A 22,936-nucleotide genomic window follows, 5' to 3' on the forward strand; every position below is an offset into this window, starting at 1 on the left:
GCACCCTGAGGAGCAAGGCTGGGCCTAAAGAAGAGCTCTGTGGGTGCCCCAGCCCAGTTTGGCACCCTGAGGAGCAAGGCTGGGCCTAAAGAAGAGCCCTGTGGGTGCCCCAGCCCAGCCTGGCACATCCTCAGCCCAGTTTGGCACAGGGCTGGCACCTCCCTAGCCCAGACTGGCACAGGGCTGGCACAGGGCTGGCATCTCCTCAGCCCAGCTTGGCACCCTGAGGAGCAAGGCTGGGCCTAAAGCCGTGCTCTGGGTGCCCCAGCCCAGCCCAGCTCCCTGCAGCCCCTCCCCTCCAGGCTGGGCCCAGGGGTTGGGATGGAGCTGAGGGGAAATTTGGGGTAGGGGTCACCCTGGGGGCAGAGGGGGGAGCTGGGAGGGAGCCCTGACCCCAGGGACTGAGCTGAGCCTGAGCTCAGGGAGCCCAGAGCTGGGATCCAGCTGGAGGAAATTATCCTGTACTTCAGAAATCCCAATCTAATCCAAGTCTAAATGTCCCAGGAGCTGCAGCAGGGAATTCTGAGCTGAGCCTCCCTGGGGGGCTGCCAGGCCTGGGATGGCTCAGCCTGGAGCAGAGCCAGGACACCGAGGTGGCACAGCTGGGATTTGGGGATGTGGGGTGTGGGGATTGGGGGATGCTGTGCTGCAGCAGCTGGGATTTGGGGGTGCAGGGATTTGGGATGCTGGGATTTGGGGTGCAGGGATTTGGGGTGCTGGGATTAGGGGTGCAGGGATTTGGGGATGCAGAGATTTTGGGATGCAGGGGTTTGGGGATGCTGTGCCTACAGTAGCTGGGATTTTGGGAATGCAGGGATTTGGAGTGCAGGGATTTGGGATGCAGGGATTTGGGGTGCAGGGATTTGGGATGCTGTGCCTGCAGCAGTTGGGATTTTGGGGATGCAGGGATTTGGGGATGCAGGGATTTGGGGATGCTGGGATTTGGGGATGCAGGGATTTGGGATGCAGGGATTTGGGGGTGCAGGGATTTGGGGATGCTGTGCCTGCAGCAGTTGGGATTTTGGGAACACAGGGATTTGGGGTGCTGGGGTTTGGGAATGCTGGGATTTGGGATGCTGGGATTTGGGGTGCAGGGATTTGGGGATGCTAGGGATTTGGGATGCTGGGATTTGGGAGTGCAGGGATTTGGGGATGCTGTGCCTGCAGCAGTTGGGATTTGGGAATGCAGGGATTTAGGGATGCTGGGATTTGGGGATACCGTGCCTGCAGCAGCTTTGGTGCTGCCTTTGGCAGCTTTCAGGGTGGCTGCACAAACACTGAGCAGCTCTGTCTGGGGCACCTGAGGAGGCTCCGGAGTTTAGTGAAAACCCCAAAAACGAGAGGTGAGCCTGGGACCTTCCTCGAGTGCTGAGCTCAGGGGCTGGGAGCGGCTCCAGGCCCAGCCCACGGCAGAGCTCAGCTTTGAAAGTCCCAGCCCAGCCCAGCCCAGCCCATCCTGCAGTCCCGGTTTAGCAGTCCCCAAGGCGCGGCTCTGGGGGAGGCTGAGGCCAGGAGGCTGCACAGGGTGAGGGCTCTGAAATTCCAGCTCTCCTCAGCCCAGGGCCCCCCTGCGGGCCAGGGATGTCCAAATCCAAGGGGAAAGAAAAACCCCTGACTGGGAAAAACAAGGAATGGGGAGCAGGGAGGGAGAGGAACCAGAAGAAACAAGCGAGACGGAAGACCCTGTCAGGGAGAGGAAGCTGTTCCTGCAGGAGGAGCTCAGGACCGTCACACAGCTCCTGGACACGTACCTGGACAGAGCCCAGCAGCTCCTGCAGGCCAACAAGCGCCTGGAAAAGGAAGCCCAGGACACTCAGGAGCAGAGCCAGTCCTACCTGTCCTGCGGAGCCAAGCTCAGCCGGGACCCCCCGGGCATGGTGATCACCCTGAGCCAGCAGAACTGCCGGGACCTGGCCCAAATCCAGGCGCAGCAGGAGCAGCTGGTGCCGCAGTACGCGGGCAAGGAGCAGGAGGTGAGGAGCGCCCTGCAGGACACGGAGGCCGAGGCCTCGCTGCTGGACACGGAGCTGGAGCAGCTGGAGCCCTGCAAGGAGCAGAAGGTGCAGGCGGAGCAGAAGGTGAAGGCGCTGGAGAGGGAGCTGCGGCTCACCAGGATCCGCTGTGCCGAGGAGACGCACGGCATCAGGAGCAAGTTCCTGCAGGACAAGGCGCAGTGCGAGCAGAGCTTCCAGCAGAGGATGCAGGAGCTCACCTGGGGCGCGGAGGAGGTGGCGCTGCAGGCGCTGATCCAGCACGTGGAGCAGGTGAAAGCGGAGAACAGGCTCCTGCGCCAGGAGCTGCTCGGCCTCCTGCAGCACTGCCAGCAGCTCAGGGACACCAGGACGCAGCTGCAGGACCAGCAGGAGCAGCTGCTGCGGGAGATCCAGTGCGCCCAGCGGGCAGCGCTGCTCGCCGCGCCTCGGGGCCCGCGCCAGGGACCACCGGCCCTGCTCGCCCGCCAGGGGCAACCACTGGCCCCAAACCACCTGGCCATGCCCTGGAGGAACTAAACACACCAGCAACCAAACCCTCGGGGCAGTGGGAGCACCGAGGGCTTTGAGCTCTGGTCACAAGGATCCGTAAAATGCATTTATGGACTAGATCATAGCGATGTTCTCCTTCTGTCTCTGGGAAGAGGTGGCTGTCCCGTCCCTGGAAGGGAACAAGGCCAGGGTTGGATGGGGTTTGGAGCAGCCTGGCCCAGGGGAAGATGTCCCCGGCCTGGCAGGGCTGGCCCCGGACGCGCTTTAAGGTCGCTCCATCCTGAACCATTCCTGAGCCCTGGGGCCGGGCTCGTGCTGCCACCTCCTGGTGGCACCCGGAACTGCAGCTGATTTCCCATTCTCGCTGCTGCCCTCCAGTGGGCAATTCCCGAATCGCAGCTCCAGGGCGAGCTCAGGAGCTGTGCGGGCTTACCGAGGGAAAATCCCCTGGTTTGGGCGGATAAAGAGTTTTCTGAGCGGAACAGCAGGATTTTCAGAAATAAATGGGTGGTTCTGCGTCTCTCCCCTTTGCTCTATTTTACTTTCCATCATTTTTCTGTTTGGTTTTTCTTTTTTTTCCTCCCAATGCTTCTTTTGTTTTGTTGCCTCAAATCAGGAATTTTGGAACTTTTTGACCTGATCGTTCATCCTTTTTTAATTGCCCTGAGCAGCCCCCAGCAGCTCCCTCAGCCCCTCCTGCTGCTCCAGACCCTGCTCCATCCCTGCCCTGGACAGGTTCCAGCCCCTCCAGGTCCTTCATGAGGGGCTGCAGTGAACAAACAAAAAGGGAGGAACAATTCTCCATCACCTCTTTGAAGGTTGAGGTTTGGAAAATAAAGCTTTCATTTGCCTTTAAGAAAAGCTCCAGGAACTGCTTTATTTTGGGAAATGAGGCAACATGCAGGAAAGGCGTTAAGGAGCTGGAGCGGATTCATCAGGCGAGTAAAAATCAATTTTGATAAACTTTTGATATGCCAGGTGAGCAAAGATAAAATTTTTGATAAACATCAGATACTCCAGGTGAGCAAGCAGCAATTTTTTTGATCCATCAGGCGAGGTAGCCAAGCAGCTTTAGGAGCTGGCCGTGCCATTGCCTCTCCCAAACCCTTCCATGGGCAAGTGCCCAGCTGGCCCAGGCGATGTCCGGTCCCTGCTGTCCGTCTGTCCAGCGCTGTCCTGGCAGCTCCAGCCCCCCCCGTGCTGCTCCTGCTGCCCTGGCACCGCTCCCTCGCCGGGCAGCTCTTGGGGGACCACCCCAGGATGGACCCCTCCTCACAGTGACCACGGCGGCCACAGTGGAATCAATGGCCACGGTGCCCTTGGTCACCCTGTAACCACGGTGGCCATGGTGGCCTCAGTAGTTACACTGATCACGGTGGCCAAGGTGGCCTCATGGGCCACGGTGGCCACAATGGCCATGGTGATCATGGTGGTTCCAATACCCAGAGTGGCCAGAGTGGTCATAGGGACCACAGCGGCCACAGTGGGCAAAGTGACCATGGTGGCCACAACGGCGTTGGTGGCCTCATTTCTCTGGGGGTCCTGGTGGCCTTCATGATATTGGTGGCCACAGTGGCCTCCAGGGTCACTGTGTTCTTGGTGGCCTTGTGGTTCAGAGGCTTCCAGTGACCACTGCCATGAACACAGTGGCAAGGAGAAGACACCAGAGGTGGGGGGAGGTCCTGGGGAGGGATCCACCTGGGGGGACAAAGAGAGGGGTCAGGGGCCATGGGAGGAGGGACAGGGTGACCACGTGGGGGAGGGGTCAGGGGGCCCAGGGGCCATGGGGGGAGGAACAGGGGGGCCCTGTGGGTGTGGGGGCCACAGAGGGCCATTACAGGATCCCTGTCCCTGTGCCCAGCCTTGGGTGCCCCTGTCCCCCCAACCCCAGTGGGTGTCCCCAGCACGGGAGGTCCCTGTCCTCAACCCTCACGGAGCATCCCCTGTCCCCTCAGGGAATGTCCCCCTGTGACATCACCTCACCGTGTCCCCACCCCCTGTGACGTCACCTCGCAGCCACTCGCAGTTGTAGTTGCTGAAGTTCCCTGCGGAGCACAGCTCGATGTTCATCGTGTCCCCTTCCTGAGTGACATCGGCGACCTCAAAGGTCTCATAGGGTGGGATCAGCACCTCCCTGTCGCTGGGATTGAAGGAGAATTTCTGGATGTCAGCACCGTGGCACGTGTGCACGTGGAACATCGTGTCCGTGCCGTACAGGGCCGAGACCGCGTGGCTCTGCGACGTCGACGCGAAGTAACCAAAGCGAACTTTGTCACCAGGATTCACCCTGAACTGGAGCCCCCTCATCCCCCTGAACACATCCTGGCACTTGTTGGGGTCTCTCAGCTTCTGCAGGGCCCGGGTGAGCAGGAAATGCAGCGTTTTGAAGTGGATGTTGTTCCGGTATTGCTGGCGGGAGCTCCCGGCCTCGCGCACGGCCGCGTTGAGTGCCCTGTGCACCTTCCCCGAGGTGTACATCATGAGGGCGATGGCCTCGTCCTGGCTCAGAGGACCCATGGGGCTCCCCCGTGCCTGCCAGGCGGCCCTGGCCTCAGACCAGAGCTGGGCAAACTTGACATTCTGGCGGAATTCGGTGCTGTTGAGTTCTGGCAGCATCGTGGCCATGTCATCGGCACAGGTCAGGTAATGGTCATCAAAGGACTCCTGGGCCACGTCCAGGGGCACCTTTTTGATGGCCACAGTGGTCATGACCATTGCCAGTAGTGCCAGGGTCTGAGCCAGAGGGGCCATGGAGAGGAGAGTCCACGGTGGCCACTGGGGGACACTGATGGGACACAGGGGACACTGAAGGGAAACGGAGAGGTCCCAGGGGACACTGATGGGACACTGATGAGACACAGAGGATGCTGAGGGGACACTGAGGGGACCCAGGGGACACTGATGGGACACAGGGGATGCTGAGGGACATGGGGGGGCTTCCTTGGTGAGGGGCTGGGGATGGACAGTGGGGTCAGACCGGGAGGGGAGGCAGCCCCGACCAGGAGACCCCTGGACATGTCCTGGGACCCTGATCCCAAACCCTGGGGTGACTCTTGGAGCCTCCCCAGTGTCCCTCAGGGTCCCCCAGAACCCCAATCCCGCTCCCACAGTCCTATATCCATCTCACGGTGTCTTCTCAGCTCCTCTACAGGACCCTGATCCCAAATCCTGGGGTCTCTTCCAGACCCCCCTCCAGCAACCCCAGAGCCCCCCAGCACCCCAATCCCACTCCCATAGTTCTGTGTCCCCCCTCCCAGTGTTCCCAGTGCCTTTTGTGACCCCAATCCCTGTCCCAGTCCCTTGTACCCCTCCTGGTGACCCCCCTGAGCCCCAGCACCCTGATCCAAGGCCTGGGGTCCCCCAGTGTCTCCTTTGTTCCCCCCCCACACCACAATAACATTCCCAGTCCCATGAGACCCCCAGGGCCCCCTCAGAAAAGCAATTCAGTCCCATGTGTTCCCCCCAGTTCGCCCCCAGACCCCAATCCCACAGTCCCCTGCCCCCCCACAACTGTCCCCAGTGCCCCCTCAGCCCCTGTTACCAAAATCAGCCGGAGTGAACTCCCTGGCACAGCTGGAGGTACCAGAGAGCCGGAATTCTTGATCAGCTCGGACTCACAGTGGATCTCTCCTGCTCCTGCAGCTCAGGGAGGCTTTGCCACAGGTTATTTCTCCACCCTAATTATAAATATTCATTAAAATTGGATTCTTAGCTAATACAGAACCAGCAGTTTTCTAGGAAATAATTTGCATGGAACTTCCACCTATAACAAATAATGCTATTGTCTTGGAAAGTCATAAAAATGGGGATTCAAACAACGGTTTTCCCTAAGTGCCGAATACTCCGGATCACCTTGCTTTGAGCTTTTGCTTCTGAATGGCACTGCCCCTACTTTGTTACAGAACTTGCCAAAAACCCCTCACTGCAGTTCCCTTTATCTGTTTATCCATGGGCTCCAGCCACCTTTGCCCCACTGTGTCCCCACTTTTACATCCTTTTATGTTTCCTGCCAGTTCATCTCTCAGCCCTATCCAGCAACTTCAAGGGAAGTGAAACTTTCTATTCTCTCTCTTATTTCTCACCCCCCAGGACCCCAATCCCACGGTCCCACATCCCCCCAGTGCCCCCAGTCCCACTCCCCACTGCTCACTGGGTTGCTGTCACACCCCACACACCAAATGGGGTCCCCTACCCGATGATATCCCTGTAGGCACCCCAAACCTGGGGATAACCTGTCCCCATCCCATGGACTCCCCAGATCTTGGCTGGTGCTTCTCTCCTTCACCAACTGCAGCCTCAGTCGGGGTGGGCCTGGCCTGGTTATTGGGAGTTATCACCCACCCACCCTCTTTCCTGGGGCCTTTTCCATGAACAGCCAATTTTCCATCTGCCCAGCTCTATCCAGGCCTCACCTCTGGGGGTGAAATTCCTTTATCAGGAATTAACACCAGGGTTCTTTACTGCCAGGCTATTTCCCCCCCAGATTTGGCAATCCCCGAGCTGCTGTGCCCTGGGCTGTGGCACGGCCCCTTCTTTGGGTGCTGTCGAGGAGGGACAATATTTCCTGTTCATGTTTAATCACAGATCCCTGTGCTGGGAATGGATTTCCTTCTTTCCATGTGGCTCCATGGGCATGAGCAATGCCCAAAGCAGATCTCAAGTGAGTTCCTGTGTTTGTTCTTTTTCCTCCTGCCATGTTGGAGCCCAGAAACCTGCGAGTTTTGAACTTTTTGTGCTCTCTGACCCTGATCCCCAGGACAACACTGCTTTTGACTTGAGGCCTTGGAAAAGGTTTCCAAATTTGAGTGATAGAGTTAAGGTCACGGGTGTGTAGCTGGAACAGAAGTGTGTGATTTCACATGGTGAAAGGTTTTGAATTTAGGATTTTTAGAATATAGTTAAAGGTATAAGATAAGGTGGAGGTTCTTACGTCTTTCTCTTTCTTCTTCTCTCTTCTTCTTCATTTCCATGAAATAGTTTTTGGTTGGACAGTGACTGCTGCACTGCAGGTCACAGGTGTTTGGTTATTGGGTCCAAAAGTACAAATAATAGAGGTGCTAGCCTCTTTATTATAATGTTTAACTTATGACACCTTGTAACTCTCTAGATTCTCCTCCATTTTAACTGGTAGCAAGAAGTGTTGCAGAACTCTCTGTACTTCAGATAAGATTTAATAAACAACCAAGTCTGAATGAGAAATTTGGCTCCTTCGTGTTTCTAACCCTGACTCAGTGTGAAGGTAGAAGAAAATTAAGACAAGGCACTAATTGATTGGTGCAAATAAAGCCACAACAAGTGGTGCCTACAGATGTTCCACGCTGTCACTTCCAGAGCTCATTGTGACACTGCAAGATCTGCCCTTGATTCCACATTTCCTTGTGGTTACAGCGAGCCGAGTATAAACTGTAGAGCAAAACCACAAACTTCAGTTCCAAATTGAATTTCCTGGCCCCGAGGATGAGGAGAACAGTCACTGTTGTGGCTCACAGCTGTTCTGTGATCACGTTGTTCTGGAAAGCTCCCCACAGGTCTCCTGACGTCCCCCCACAAAGGAGACCCCAGAATGAGTTTTGGTTTGGGCTCCTGAGGAAGGACATGCGTTCTGGAACTCAAAGATGGCCCTGATGTTGGCGCCTCCCACAGGATCTCCAGACTTTAACAGAGCCCTTGGCGTTTTTTTTGTGCCAATGACAGCATCAGGCCCTGGGAGTCCTGGCTCAGAGATTTTATTTCCTTCTCCAGTTTTGGGATTCAGTTGAGCGAGCCAGGTAGGAGAGAGTCCTCTGCTCAGCTGCAAGATCCGCTGGAGATGCGCAGGTCCTTGGCATGCACTGAAAATTTCCTGAGGGACTCCGTGCTTCACTGGTTCTCTGCGGAGGGAGACAAGGACGGACTGCAGGAAATTCAAGGCATTTGTTGATTGCTTTGGATTTCTTTCTGCTCTTGTTTTAGTAACTCCCGTAAGACGCGTGTGACGACTCACACAGGGCACTGGAGCATGGGTTGAAATTGCCAACGTTGGAATTCACAGGTTGGGAGTCCTTTAGGGGGTTAGAGTGCCCTAAAGGAAGTCTGATGGCTTTAGGTATTGGCCCAGGTCTTGGGATTTTGGGTTTGATTGTTGTAGGTGTCATTTTGTGCCCTCTGTACAAGACTGGTGTCTCTTGTCCATGTGTATATCAATAAGATTTTGTTTCTTGCCTGTGCATCTGTCAAAAGGTTCTTGGCTTGTGCTACCTCGTCCTGCGTTCCCTTGGAGGATCAGGATGGGGTGGATTATTCAGGACTGGACCGTGTGATCCTTTCCTGTTAATTGCTCATCAGAGCTGCAAACGCCAGCACTGGTGCAAGTCAGAACTCAGATTCCCAATCTGTGCTTGGTTCAGTGTCCGTGGAATGAGAGTTGAGAAAGGAACACAAGTGATAATTTTCACTGCAAAGTGAGGGTGTCTGGATAGAGCCAGGAGTGGGTAGCACCGGCAGTAAGGGGATTGTCAAAAAGAGTCCCCTGGGGGGAGGTTTTGGTTATTGGAAAGTTTTGGGAGGGGTCCCTTGAGGCAATTTGAGGAAAAGTGATTTAATTATACATTGTAATTGGTGGTGGCTGCTATGTGAATTAGGAAATGAGGAAATGACTCTACAATATATTACTCCATTGCAGTTCAGGTTGTTTTTAAGAAGAGAAAGCAAATGGAACTAAGTCATTTGCCTGGACATGTTTCTCACTCTGAGAAATGAGCTGAATGACAGAGAGGGTGTGGTATTAGTTTGCCTCTAGAATATCCCTTAGTTTTGACCCTAGAGTAGGATGGAGGTAAAAGAGAATGAGATGGTGTTTATTGTGAAGGTAGTAACGGTTAGAGATGTCTTAAGCTGAGAGACAGAGAAGAAGAAAACAGTGAGGTTGATCTTTTAGAATTACAATTTAATCTCATCAGGAGAGTCCTCTTCTACTAAGCCAAAGCAGTGAGCCTGAGCTATGATTTTACAAGGGTAATAAGGCCCTCATTTTATGGGACTTTACCTATATGCAACATCTCTCCTGGTCCTGCCGCTCAGGGGGGGCTTTGCCACTTGTAATCTCTCCACCCTTATTTTCATATTTATTAAAATGGACTTCTTATCTAATACCGAACCTGTACTTTTCTAGTAAATAATTAGCATGGCTCTTCCTCTTTCAGGAAATAATTTTTATTGTCTTGGGGTGTCATAAAAATTGGCTTTCTGAGGGTCATTTTCATGGAGTGCCCCAATAACCCAGATAACCTCGCCTGTGGGGTTTCTCTCTTGGGGTTCCAGAAGGAGCAGCCTCCATTTATCTTAAACTCCTGGCTGCATGTTGCCCTCTTCCTTTCCCCATTGCTCAGGCACCAAGACATGCAACCTTCCCTAACCCCCTGCCCCATATCCCACCTTGGACCTGGCATTTCCCCCCAAATTCAGAAGTTCACACTGACTGGGTTATGCAATAGACTTTGTGGGACCCACTTCTCCTACTACCCTAAAGTTCGGGAGTTCAAACTTTCTGGTGCAGCCCGCTGGGATCTGTGACAACTTCATGTCCTCTCACGTGTGTAAAGGTTGGTCCAAAGATTCCCTGATCGGCCTCACGACCATCATCCAAGATTCTGAGACTCTGAGACCCTGAGACCCCAGGACCCCACCTCTGGCCCCAGCCAGGAATTGCCAGGCCTGGCCTAGGTGGATGCTTGCCAAGGACCTGTGTACAGGTGTGCTTGTCAGAGCTTGCTGCTGGCTATGATACGTTGATCTCAAGCAGAGTATTGGCTGTAGAGCTCTGTCCTGCACTTGTTTTGGAGCAGTGATCTCTGCACACAATAGTCCATAAATCTCCTCATCTTTTGGCCAGAGGCCACTCACCTTGAAAAAGGACTATAAAATGATTACAGTAATTTCACGATTATAAGCCGCACCCTTTTGACTAAATTTTGTTCCCAACCCGGAAGTGTGGCTTACACTCAGGAGTGGCCAACAATTTTGGAAATTCCCAACCCAGAAATCCGAGCCCGCAGCAGCCCCGAGCAGAGCCAAAACCAACCTAGCCCCAGGCAGCGGGTCAGTGGCAGCACAGCGGCAGCACTGCCCAGGCCCAGGGGGCATGGAGGCACTGCCTGGCCTCGGGGACCGCGGCGGCACTACCCAGCCCGGGGAAGCGCGGCGGTGGCGGTGCTGCCCGGCCTCGGGAAGCACGGCAGTGGCAGTGGCAGTGGCAGTGGCCGGGCACACCGCACCCCCGCTTCCTGATGGTAGCAGCCTGGGACCCTGCTCTCCCTCTTCCCAACAGCACCGGCCGGGGATGCTGCTCTCCCTCTTCCCTACAGCAGCGACTGGGCACATTGCTCTCCCACTTCCCGGTGCCAGCGGCAAGCGGGGCTGGGGCCGCTCCCTGGCGGCCACCCCAAGCAGGGTGGAGCCAGTAAACCCCGTGATCACACGATTCTGTTACTAACTGGCAACTTTGTGAAAGTTGCATGTGGATCCTCGCTGTGAACGAAAGTGTGGCTAAGAATCTAGGGCGGCTTATATATGGACAAAGACCTAAACATTGCTGACACCCGGAGCTGCGGCTTATAATCAGGTGCGGCTTGTAATCACGAATGTACTGTACTTTCTGAATAGCATTTTTAACATCCTTTTCTCCCTGCTCATTATCCTGCTCCCTCAGCTGCTCCTGCTGCTCCAGACCCTTCCCCAGATCCGCCCCTGCCCTGGACACGCTCCAGCCCCCCCAGATCCTTCATGAGGGGCTGCAGTGAATGAAGAAAAAGGGAGGAATGATTCTCCATCACCTTTTTGAAGGCTGAGGTCAGAAAACAAAGCTTTCAGCTGCTTTTTACAAAAACTTTAGAAACTGCTTTATTTTGGGAAATGGGGCACCATGAAGGAAGGGCGCTAAAGGAGCTGTAGCGGATTCATCAGGTGAGTAAAAATCAAATATTGGGAAACTTTTGATACACCAGACGAGCAAGGATCAAATTCTTGATAAACTTTTGACAGGCCAGGCGAGCATGGATCAAATTTTTGATAAACTTTTGATAGGCCAGGTGAGCAAGTCACAGTTTTTTGGATCCATCAGATGAGGTACCCACAGAGCTTTAGGAGGTGGCCGTGCCATTGCTTCTGCCAAACCCCTCCATGTGGATGTGTCTCCAGGGTCACTGTTTTCTTGGTGACCTCGTGGCTCAGGGGCTTCCAGTGACCACTGCCATGGCCACAGTGGTCAGGAGAAGCCCCCAGAGGTGGGGGGAGGTTCTGACGAGGGACCCACCTGGGGGGACAGAGAGAGGTGTCAGGGGTTCATGGGAGGAGGGATAGGGGTGATCATGGGGTCAGGGGGTCAGGGGGCAATGGGGGGAGTGACAGATGGGACAGGTAGGCCCTGAGGGTGTGGGGGCCACAGGGGGCCATTACAGGATCCCTGACCCCTGTGCCCAACCATGGGTGCCCCTTTCCCTCCAACCCCAGAGGGTGTCCCCAGCACGGGATGTCCCTGTCCCCAGCACAGGATGTCCCTGTCCCCCTCACCTGGCACTGGTGTCCCCATGCCCTGTGCCCACCAATGACTGTCCCTGTCCTTGTCCCCAGCACTGGGTGCCCACTGTGGGTGTCCCTGTCCCCTCTGGCACATGGATGTCCCCAGCACTGGGTGTCCTTGTCCCCAACCCTCACCGAGTGACCCTGTGCCCCCAGGGAATGTCCCCCTGTGACATTACCTTGCAGTGTCCCCTTGTCCTCCGAGGGAATGTCCCTCTCTGACGTCACCTTAGTGCCCCCACTGCCCATGACATCACCTCGCAGCCACTCGCAGTTGTAGTTGCTGGAGTTCCCGATGGAGCGCAGCCCAATGCGCATTGTGCTCCCTTCCAAGTGACATCGGTGACCTTGAAGGTCTCGAAGGGTGGGATCAGCACCTCCCTCTCGCTGGGATAGTAGGTGAATTTCTGGATGTCCGCGCCGTGGCACGTGTGCACGCGGAACATCGTGTCCCTGCCGAACTTCTCCGAGACTGCGCGGCTCGGCGATGTAGATGCGAAGTAACCAAAGCGAACTTTGGCACCTTTCTTCACCTTGAACTGGTAATCCCTCACCCCCCTGAACACGTCCTGGCACTTGTTGGGGACTCTCAGCTTCTGCAGGGCCCGGGTGAGCAGGAAATGCAGTGTTTTGAAGTGGAAGTTTTTCCAGTATTGCTGGCGGGAGCTCCCGGCCTCGCGCACAGCCGCGTTGAACTGACTGTACAAGTCATTCATGGTGTATATCATGACGGCGATGGCCTCGTCCTGGCTCAGAGGGCCCATGGGGCTCCCCCGTGCTCGCCACTTGGCCCTGGCCTTAGGCCAGATCTGGGCATACTCAGCATTCTGGCGGAACTCAGTCCTGCTGAGTTCTGGCAGTCTCTTGACCATGTTATAGGCACAGGTCAGGTACTGGTCATCAAAGGACTTCTGGGCCATGTCCAGGGGCACCACTTTGATGGCCACGGTGGCCACGGCCATTGCCAGCAGTGCCAGGGTCTGAGCCAGGGGGGTCATGGAGAGGAGAGTCCACGGTGGCCACCGGGGGACACTGGAGGACACAGAGTGGCCACTGAATGGACACAGAGGAGACACAGAGTGGACACAAAAGGGGCACAGAGTGGACACAGATGAGACACCGAGTGGACACAGAGTGAATACAGATGGGACACAGGGAATGCTGAGGGGACACTGAGGGGTCCCAGGGAACAGTGATGGGACACAGAGGATGCTGAGGGAATATGGGGGGACATGGGGGGGCTTCCTTGATAAGGGGCTGGGAGGAGCCTGTGCAGTCAGCCCGGGGAGGGGAGGCAGCCCTGGCCAGGAGACCCCTGGACATGTCCTGGGACTCCAATCCCAAATCTTGGGGTCACACCTGGAGCCTCCTCCGTGTCCTCAGGGTCCCCCAGAACCCCAATCCCACTCCCACAGTCCTATATCCCCCCTCACGGTGTCTTCTCAGCTCCCCTGCAGGACCCTGATCCCAAATCCTGGGGTCACTTCCAGACCCCCCTCCAACCACCCCAGAGCCCCCCAGCACCCCAATCCCAATCCCATAGTTCTGTGTTCCCCTTCCCAGCGTTTCCCAGTGCCTCTTGTGACCCCAATCCTTGTCCCAGTCCCTTGTTCCCATTTTGGTGACCCCCCTGCCCCCCAGCACCCTGACCCATGGCCTGGGGTCTCCCAGTGTCCCCCTTGTTCCCCCCCACATCCCAATCCCATTCCCAGTTCCAAGAGACGCCCAGTAGCCCCTCAGACAGTGATTCAGTTCCGTGTGCCCCCCTAGTGCCCCCCCAGACCCCAATCCCACAGTCGCCTGTCCCCACCCAAGTGTCCCCAGTGTCCTCCCAGCCCTTGATACCGAAATCAGTCGGAGTGAACTCCCTGGCACACGTGGAGGCACCAGAGAGTCGGAATTCTTGATCAGCTCAGACTCACAGCGGATCTCTCCTGCTCGTGCAGCTCAGGTGGACTTTGGCACTGGGCATTTATCCACCCTAATTATAAATATTCATTAAAACAGGCTGCTTAGCTGTCACAGAACCAACATTTGCCCATGAATAATTTTCATGACTGCGCCTCTTTAGGCATAAAATTTTATTTCCCTGGGGAGCCATAAAAAGAGGTTTCGGGATGTGGTTTTCCCTGAGTGCCCCAATATCTTGCATCACCTTGCCTTGACTTTTTGATTTTGGTCGCCACTGCTTTGGATTTACAGAACTTGCCAAAATCCTCTCATGGACTCCAGCCACATTTGACCTGCTGTGTCCCCACTTTTACATCCTTCTATGTTTTCTGCTAGTTCATCTTTCAGCCCTATCCAGCACCTTCAGGGGAAGTGAAGCTTTCTATTCTTTCTCCTATTTCTCACCTCCCAGGACCCCAATCCCACAGTCCCACATCCCCCCGCACCCCCAGTCCCACTCCCCACTGCTCACTGGGTTGCTGTCACACCCCAGACACCAAATGGGGTCCACTACCAGATCACATCCCTGTAGGTACCCCGTGCCTGGGGATGTTCTCTTGGACCACTGCCCCACTTGGGTGGATTGCCTGGCTGTGTTGGTGTGGAAGGAGAAGTTCTGGACCTCCAACACCAGGAGATACCTGAACCCTTCCTGCTATGATAGCTCAGAAAATCCATTTTTCTGCAATCCAGGGAGTCTTTCCTATTCATGCAATCCCTGGTGGTGATGGGTACTGAGCTCAAAGGGTTAGTTTAAAACAGACCTGGCCTTGTTCTGGAACAGACCTGACAGTTCTGTCCTGGGACACTGAGTGTCTGTGGCCGCACACCAGTCCCCCATCCCATGGACTCCCCAGAGCTTGGCTGGTGCTTCTCTCCTTCACCAACTGCAGCCTCAGTCGGGGTGGGCATGGCCTGGTTATTGGGAGTTATCACCCACCCACCCTCTTTCCTGGGGCCTTTTCCATAAACAGCCAATTTTCCATCTACCCAACCCTATCCAGGCCTCACCTCTGGGGGTGAAATTCCTTTATCAGGAATTAACACCAGGGTTCTTTATTGCCAGGCTATTTCCTCCCAATGGATTTGGCAATCCCGGAACTGCCGTGCCCTGGGCTGTGGCATGGCCCCTTCTTTGGGTGCTATTGAGGAGGGACAATATTTCCTCTTCATGTTTAATCACAGATCCCTTTGCTGGGAATGGATTTCTTTCTTTCCATGTGGCACCACGGGTGTGAGTACCTGATGTCGCCATCTCCCATGGGATCTCCAGACCTTAACAAAGCCCTTTGCGCTTTTTGTGTACCCATGACAGTACCTGGCCCTGGGAGTCCTGGCTCGGAGGTTGTATTTCCTTCCCCAGGTTTGGGATTCAGTTGGGCGAGCCTGGTAGGAGAGAATTCTCTGCCCGGCTGCAAGGTCCGCTGGAGATGCGCAGGCCCTTGGCGTGCCCTGAGAATTTCCCGAGGGACTCCGCGCTTCACCGACTCTCTGTGGCAGCTCTTGGTTCAGTAACTCCTGTAAGATTTGTGTGGCGACTCATCCAGGGCACTGAAGCACGGGTGAAATTGCCGACGCTGACACCAAAAGCGTTGGAGTCCTTTAGGGGGTAGGTATTGGCCCAGGTCTTGGGATTTTGTGTTTGATTGTTATAGGTGTCATTTTGCGCCTTCTGTACATGACTGAGGTTTCTTGTCTGTGATTCTGTCAATAAGATTTCGTTTCTTGCCTCTGTGTCTGTCACATGGTTTTTGGCTCATGCCACCTCATCCTGCGTTCCCGTGGAGGATCAGGATGGGGTGGATTGTGCAGGATTGGACCGTGGGATCCTTTCCTGTTAATTGCTCATCAGAGCTGCAAACGCCAGCACTGGTGCAGGTCAGAACTCAGATTCCCAATCTGTGCTTGGTGCAGTGTCTGCGGAATGAGAGTTGAGAAAGGAACACAAGTGATAATTTTCACTGCCAAGTGAGGGTGTCTGGATAGAGCCAGGAGTGGGCAGCACCAGCAGTAAGGGGATTGTCAAAAAGAGTCTCCTGGGGGCAGGCTTGGCTCACTGAAAAGATTTGGGAGGTGTCCCTGGAGGCAATGTAATGGAAAGTGATTTAATTAAATGTATTAATCAATGGTGGCTGCTATGTAAATTAGGAAATGAGGAAAAGTCGCCTGTAAACGGGACCCTACAATATATTACTCCATTGCACTTAAGGTTGTTTTTAAGAAGAGAAAACAAATGGAACAAAGTCTTTTACCTGGACACATTTCTCACTCAGAGAAACAAGCCTGAATGACAGAGAGGGTGTGGTATTAGTTGGCACCCACAAGATCCCTTAGTTTTGGCCCTAGAGGAGGACGGAGGTAAAAGAGAAATGAGAAGGTGTGGTTCTGCAGGTAGTAAAGGTGAGAGTTGTCTTAAGCTGAGAGACAGAGAAGAAGACAGTGAGACTGACCTTTAAGAATAACAGTAATTTCATGATTATAAGCCACACCATTTTGACTAAAAATTTGCTCCCAATCCGGAAGTGCGACTTACACTCCGGAGCGGCCAATATATGAACAAATTTCGGAAATTTCCCAACCTGGAAGTGCGAGCCCGCAGCAGCCCCAAACCGAGCCGGAGCCTGCCCGGCCCCAGGAGGCGCAGCGGTGGCCCCGGTTGGGCACGCTGCTGCCCCGCTTCCCAGCGGCACTGACCAGGCACACCTCTCCCTCGCTTCCCGGTGACAGGGGTGAACAGGGCTGGGGCCGTTCCCCAGCGACCGCCCCGAACGGGGCCAGGGTCACCTGGCCCTGAGCAGGGCTGAGTCAGTAAACCCTGTGATGACGTGAACCTGTTACTAATTGGCAACTTTTTGAAAGTTTCACGCAGATCCTCACTGTGAACGAAAGTGCAGCTAATAATCTGGTGCAGCTTATATATGGACAAAGACCTAAACATTGCTGATACGCGGAGCTGCGGCTTATAATCAGGTACGGCTGGTAATAGTGAAATGACTGTACAAGCTAATCTCCTGTAAAGGTTTAAAAGTAAAACCAGTGAGAGACTTGATGTCAGAAATACAATTTAATAGGAAAAAAAAAAAAAGAGAAAAATAAATTACATATAATAGTAGCAAAGAAAAATCACTGCTTGAGTCAGAATACAACCTGACATCCCGCTATTTAGGGTGGTGTTTGCAGTCCAGGTGAAGTGGTCTTGTTGAAGTAGTGATCAGGTACAAAGGTCTGGTAGCTCTTGTCCTCTGGAAAGAAGTGAGTAAGGGCTGCCTTGGTGTTCCAAATACCAGTTTTTATCTAGGTAGGAAATGTTTGGCTCCTCCCCCTGGGTGGAGCATATCCCAATGTGATGATGTAATTTTACCAGTTGTACAGTGGGACTCACTGGCCCATTAACAGGAGATATTTGCCTGGAGCAAGGATGGGTCTGGCAAAGATAAAGAATATTGTCCCCAGGTTTTTAACAGCTGGTCCATTAACAGGAGATATCTCCCACAGAGATCAGAATCACTGCCCCACCTGGTTTCATCAGACGGTGATAGAATCCAAACGTTTGGGCACATCTTTACAATGTAACATAGGACATCTCCTCAGGAGAGTTTTCTACTTCACCAAAGTAGTGGGCCTGAGCTATGGTTTTACAAACGAAATAAGGCCCTCATTTTATAGGGCTTTGCCTATGTGCAACATCTCTCGTGGTCCTGCAGCTCAAGGGGGACTTTGCCATGTGGAATCTCTCCGCCCAAATTTTATATGTTCATTAAAACGGGCTTCTTCGCTAACACAGAACCAGCACTTCTCCTGTAAATAATTAGCATGGCTGTGGCTCTTTCAGGAAATAATTTTGTCTTGAGGAGTCATAAAAATGGGGTCCCTATGGGTCCCTTTCACTGGCTGTCCTAATATCCCAGATCACTCACCTCAAACTTTTGGTTTGGGCCTGAGCTGCTGCTTCTGTGTTACAGAACTTCTCACACACCCCACTGGAGCTCCCTTTATCTCTTTCTCCACTGGTTCCAGCCATGTTTATTGTCCTGTGTGAGTGCTTTTACATCCTTTTCTCATTTTTGCTTTTGACATTCTTTAAGCCCATCCCAGCACCTTCTGCATGTGGGGAACAACCCCGCTAAGAAAGGCCAAATGTCCACAGAGAAGTGGTGAAACTGAATTTGAATAAAGGGACAGAGTGTCCCACAGCCATGGCCCTGTGAGGTTTCTCTCTTGGGGTTCCAGAAGGAGCAGCCTCCTTTTATCCCAAACTCCCGGCTGCACGTTGCCCCTCTTCCTTTCCCCATTGCTCAGGCACTGGGAAGGTGCAGCATTCCCAAACCACCTGCCCCACATCCCCTTGGACCTGGCATTTCCCCCAAAGTTCAGAAGTTCAGGCTGTCCTGGGTTATGCAATAGACTTTGTGGGGACCCACTTCTCCTATTACCCCAAAGCTGGGGAGTTCAAACTCTCTGGTGAAACCCCCTGGTGCTGTGACAACTTCATGTCTTCTCATGTGGAGACATCAGGACGCTTTTTGAAGACACTGAGAATCATTCCTCCTAAAGACTCCAACCCTCTAAGTCGTTTTTCATGGACATCATCGCCCATCTTCCTATAAACTCCTGCCCTGTGAGGGCGGTGATGGCCTGGCACAGGCTGCCCAGGGAAGCTGTGGCTGCACCGTCCATGGCCGTGTCCCAGGCCAGGCTGGGTGGGCCCTGGAGCAGCCTGGCCCAGGGCAAGATATCCCTGGCCTGGCAGGGCTGGCCCCGGACGCGCTTCAACGTCGCACCACCCCAAATCCTTCCCGGGTTCGTGCTGGGCCGGGCCAGGCCAGGCAGCGCCAGTAGCTCATGCTACCCCTGCTGGTGGCACCCGGAACTACAGCTGCGTGTGGCGCATGCGCAGTGCCGCCGCTGGCCCGTGCTCACTGCTGCCCTCCGGTGGGCAATTCCCGAAGCGCAACTCCAGAGCGAGCTCAGGAGCTGGAGCTGTGTGGGCTAGCGAGGGAAAATCCCCTGGTTTGGGCAGAAAAAGAGTTTGCTGAAGGATACACCGGTTTTTCAGAAATAAATGTGTTGTGCTGCCTCTGCTGCCTTATCTCTATTTAATTTTTCATCCTTTTTCTGTTTTTCTTCTCTTTTCCTCCCAATGCTTCTTTTCGTTCGTTGCCTCAAATCAGGAATTTTTTAACTAGCCCTGAACTGATCATTCATCCTTTTCTATTTGCCCTGAGTAACTTCCAGCAGCTCCCTCAGACCCTCCGGCTGATCCAGACCCTTCTCCAGCTCCATCCCAGCCCTGGACACGCTCCAGCCCCTCCAGGACCTTTGTGAGGGGCTGCAGTGAATGAAGAAAAAGGGAAGGATTCTCCATCACAACTTTGAAGGTCGAGGTTTGGAAAACAAAGCTTTCTTTTGCCTTTAAGAAAAGCTCCAGGAACTGCTTTATTTTGGAAAATGAGGGGTCCTGCAGGAAAGGTGCTAAAGGAGCTGAAGTGGATTCATCAGGTGAGTAAAAATCAAATTTTGGGAAGCTTTTGATAGGCCAAGTGAGGAAGTAGCAGTTTTTTTAATCCAGCAGGTGAGGTAGCCAAGGAGCTTTAGGAGGTGGCCGTGCCATTGCCACTCCCAAACCCCTCCATGGGGAAGCACCTACCAGGTCACTGTGGTCTTGGTGGCTTCGTGGCTCAGGGGCTTCCTGTGACCACTGCCATGGCCACAGTGGCCAGGAGAAGCCCCCAGAGGTTGGGGGAGGTCCTGGGGAGGGACCCACCTGGGAGGAGAGAGAGATGTGTCAGGGGGCCGTGGGGGGAGGGACAGGGGTGATCATGGGGTGAGGGTGTCAGGGGGTCATTGGAGGAGGGACAGGTGGGACAGGGGGGCCCTGAGAGTGTGAGAGCCAGAGGGGGCCATTAGAGGATCCCTGACCCCTGTGCCCAGCCATGGGTGCCCCTGTCCCTCCAACCCCAGAGGGTGTCCCCAGCACGGGATGTCCCTGTCCCCAGCACAGGATGTCCCTGTCCCCCTAACCTGGCACTGGTGTCTCCATCCCCTGTGCCCACCAATGGCTGTCCCTGTCCTTGTCCCCAGCACTGGGTGCCCACTGTGAGTGTTCCTGTCCCCTCTGGGCCATGGGTGTCCGCAGCACCGAGTGTGCTTGTCCCCAGCCTTCACTGAGTGTCCAGGTGTCGCCAGGGAACGTCCCAGTGTGATGTCACCTCACAGCGTCCCCCCGTGATGTCACCTCACTGTGTCCCAACCCTCCGTGACGTCACCTTGCAGCCACTCGCAGTTGTAGTTGCTGAAGCTCCCTGTGGAGCGCAGCTCGATGTTCATCGTGCTCCCTTCCTGAATGACATTGGTGACCTGGAAGGTCTCGAAGGGTGGGATCAGCACCTCCCTCTCACTGGGATTGTGGAAGAATTTCTGGATGTTGGCGCCATGGCACGTGTGCACGTAGAACATCGTGTCCGTGCCATACCCCGCTGAGACGTCATGGCTCTGTGATGTTGACGCGAAGTAACCAAAGCGAACTTTGTCACCGGGCTTCACCTTGAACAAGAGACCCCACCCCCCTGAACACATCCTGGCACTTGTTGGGGTCTCTCAGCTTCTGCAGGGCCCGGGTGAGCAGGAAATGCAGCGTTTTGAAGTGGAAGTTGTTCCGGTATTGCTGGCGGGAGCTCCCAGCCTCGTGCACGGCTGGGTTAAGCTGCTTGTGCACCTCTCCCATGGTGTACATCATGACGGCAACGACCTCCACCTGGATCAGAGGGGTCGTGGGGCTCCCCCGCGCCTGCCAGGCGGCCCTGGCCTCAGGCCAGAGCTGGGCAAACTCACCATTCTGGCAGAACTCGGTGCTGTTGAGTTCTGGCAGCATCGTGGCCATGTCATCAGTACAGGTCAGGTACTGGTCATCAAAGGACTTCTGGGCCATGTCCAGGGGCACCTCTTGGATGGCTGCAGTGGCCATGGCCATTGCCAGCAGTGCCAGGGTCTGAGCCAGGGGGGCCATGGTGAGGAGAGTCCACGTTGGCCACTGGGGCAAACTGGGGGACACAGAGGAGACACAGAGTGGCCACAGAGTGAGCACAGGATGGGCAGAGAGTGCACACAAAGGGGGCACAGAGTAGATACTGTTGGGACACAGAGGACACTGAGGGACATGGGGGGACATGAGGAGGTTTCCTTGGTGAGGGACTGGGGAGGGACACGGGGTCAACCCAGGGAGGGGCGGCAGCCCCGGCCAGGAGACCCCTGGATATGTCCTGGAACGCCGATCCCAAATCTTGGGGTCACAACTGGAGCCTCCCCAGTGTTCCCCAGTGTCCTGCAGAACCCCATTCCCATTCCCACAGTCCTATATCCCCCCTCACGGTGTCTTCTCATCTCCCCTGCAGGACCATGATCCCAAATCCTGGGGTCCCTTCCTGATCGCCATCCAGCAACCCCAGAGCCCCCCAGCACCCCAGTCCCACTCCCATAGTTCTGTGCCCCCCTCCAAGTGCTTCCCAGTGCCTCTTGTGACCCCAATCCCACAGTCCCCTGTCCTCCCTCAAGTGGCCCCAGTGTCCCCCAAGCTCCTGATACCCAAATCAGCCGGAGTGAACTCCCTGGCACACCTGGAGGTACCAGAGAGCTGGAATTCTTGATCAGCTTGGACTCACAGGGATCTCTCCTGCTCCTGCAGCTCAGGGGGTCTTTGCACCCGGTATTTATCTACCCTAATTATAAATATTCATTAAAATGAGCTGCTTACCTATAGCAGAACCTGCACTTTTCCTGTAAATAATTTGTATGGCTCTGCCATTCATAGGAAATAATGTTGTTGTCTTGGAGAGTCATAAAAATGGGAGTTCAGGGCAAGGTTTTCATTGAGTGCCCCAATATCCTGCCTCACCTCGTCTTGAACTTTGGCATTCAGCAGGCCCTGCTACATCAGTGTTACAGAACTAGCCAAAATCCCCTCAATCGAGTTTTCTTTATCTGCTCCGCTACAGGCTCAAGCCACCTTTGCCCAGCTGTGCCCCCACTGTGTTTTTCTGCTAGTTCATCTTTCAGCCCCATCCAGCACCTTCAGGGGAACTGAAACTTTCTATTCTCTCTCTTATTTCTCACCTCCCAGGACCCCAATCCCACGGTCCCACATCCCCCCAGTGCCCCCCAGTCCCACTCCCCACTGCTCACTGGGTTGCTGTCACACCCCAGACACCAAATGGGGTCCCCTATCAAATGATATCCCTGTAGGCACCCCAAACCTGGGGATGACCTGTCCCCATCCCATGGACTCCCCAGAGCTTGGTTGGTGCTTCTTTCCATCACCAACTGCAGCCTCAGTCGGGGTGGGCATGGCCTGGTTATTGGGAGTTATCACCCACCCACCCTCTTTCCTGGGGCCTTTTCCATAAACAGCCAATTTTCCATCTGCCCAGCTCTATCCAGCCCTCACCTCTGGGGGTCAAATTCCTTTATCAGTAATTAACACCAGGTGCTTTATTGCCAGGCTATTTCCCCATCAGATTTGGCAATCCCCGAGCTGCTGTGCCCTGGGCTGTGGCACGGCCCCTTCTTTGGGTGCTGTTGAGGAGGGACAATATTTCCTGTTCATATTTAATCACAGATCCCTGTGCTGGGAATGGATTTCTTTCCTTCCATGTGGCTCCATGTGCATGAACAATGCCCAAAGCAGATCTCAAGTGAGTTCCTGTGTTTGCTCTTTTGCCTGCTGCCGTGCTGGAACCAGAAATCTTCAAGTTTTGAACTTTTTGTGCTTTCTGACACTGATCCCCAGGAGAACACTGCTTTTGACTTGAGGCCTTGGAAAAGGCTTCCAAATTTGAGTGATGGAGTTAAGGTCTTGGGTGTGTATCTGGAACAGAAGTGTGTAATTTCACATGGTGAAAGGTTTTGAATTTATGATTTTTAGAATATAGTAATAGGTATGGGACAAGGTGGAG

At 54.5% G+C, this 22,936-nt stretch overlaps 1 protein-coding gene and 2 pseudogenes across 1 annotated transcript in view; 1 reads left to right on the top strand and 2 right to left on the bottom strand.

Annotated features, from left to right (window-relative positions):
- The window catches only part of LOC116999522 (NAD(P)(+)--arginine ADP-ribosyltransferase 2-like), a 703,496-nt gene that overhangs the window by 674,811 nt on the left and 5,749 nt on the right, over positions 1–22,936 (top strand). The window lies entirely within an intron of this gene.
- Positions 11,687–15,250, bottom strand: LOC116999393 (annotated as a pseudogene).
- Positions 19,667–20,994, bottom strand: LOC116999460 (annotated as a pseudogene).

This window comes from Catharus ustulatus, chromosome 1 (assembly GCF_009819885.2).
Source record: "Catharus ustulatus isolate bCatUst1 chromosome 1, bCatUst1.pri.v2, whole genome shotgun sequence".
Taxonomy (NCBI): Eukaryota; Metazoa; Chordata; class Aves; order Passeriformes; family Turdidae; genus Catharus; species Catharus ustulatus.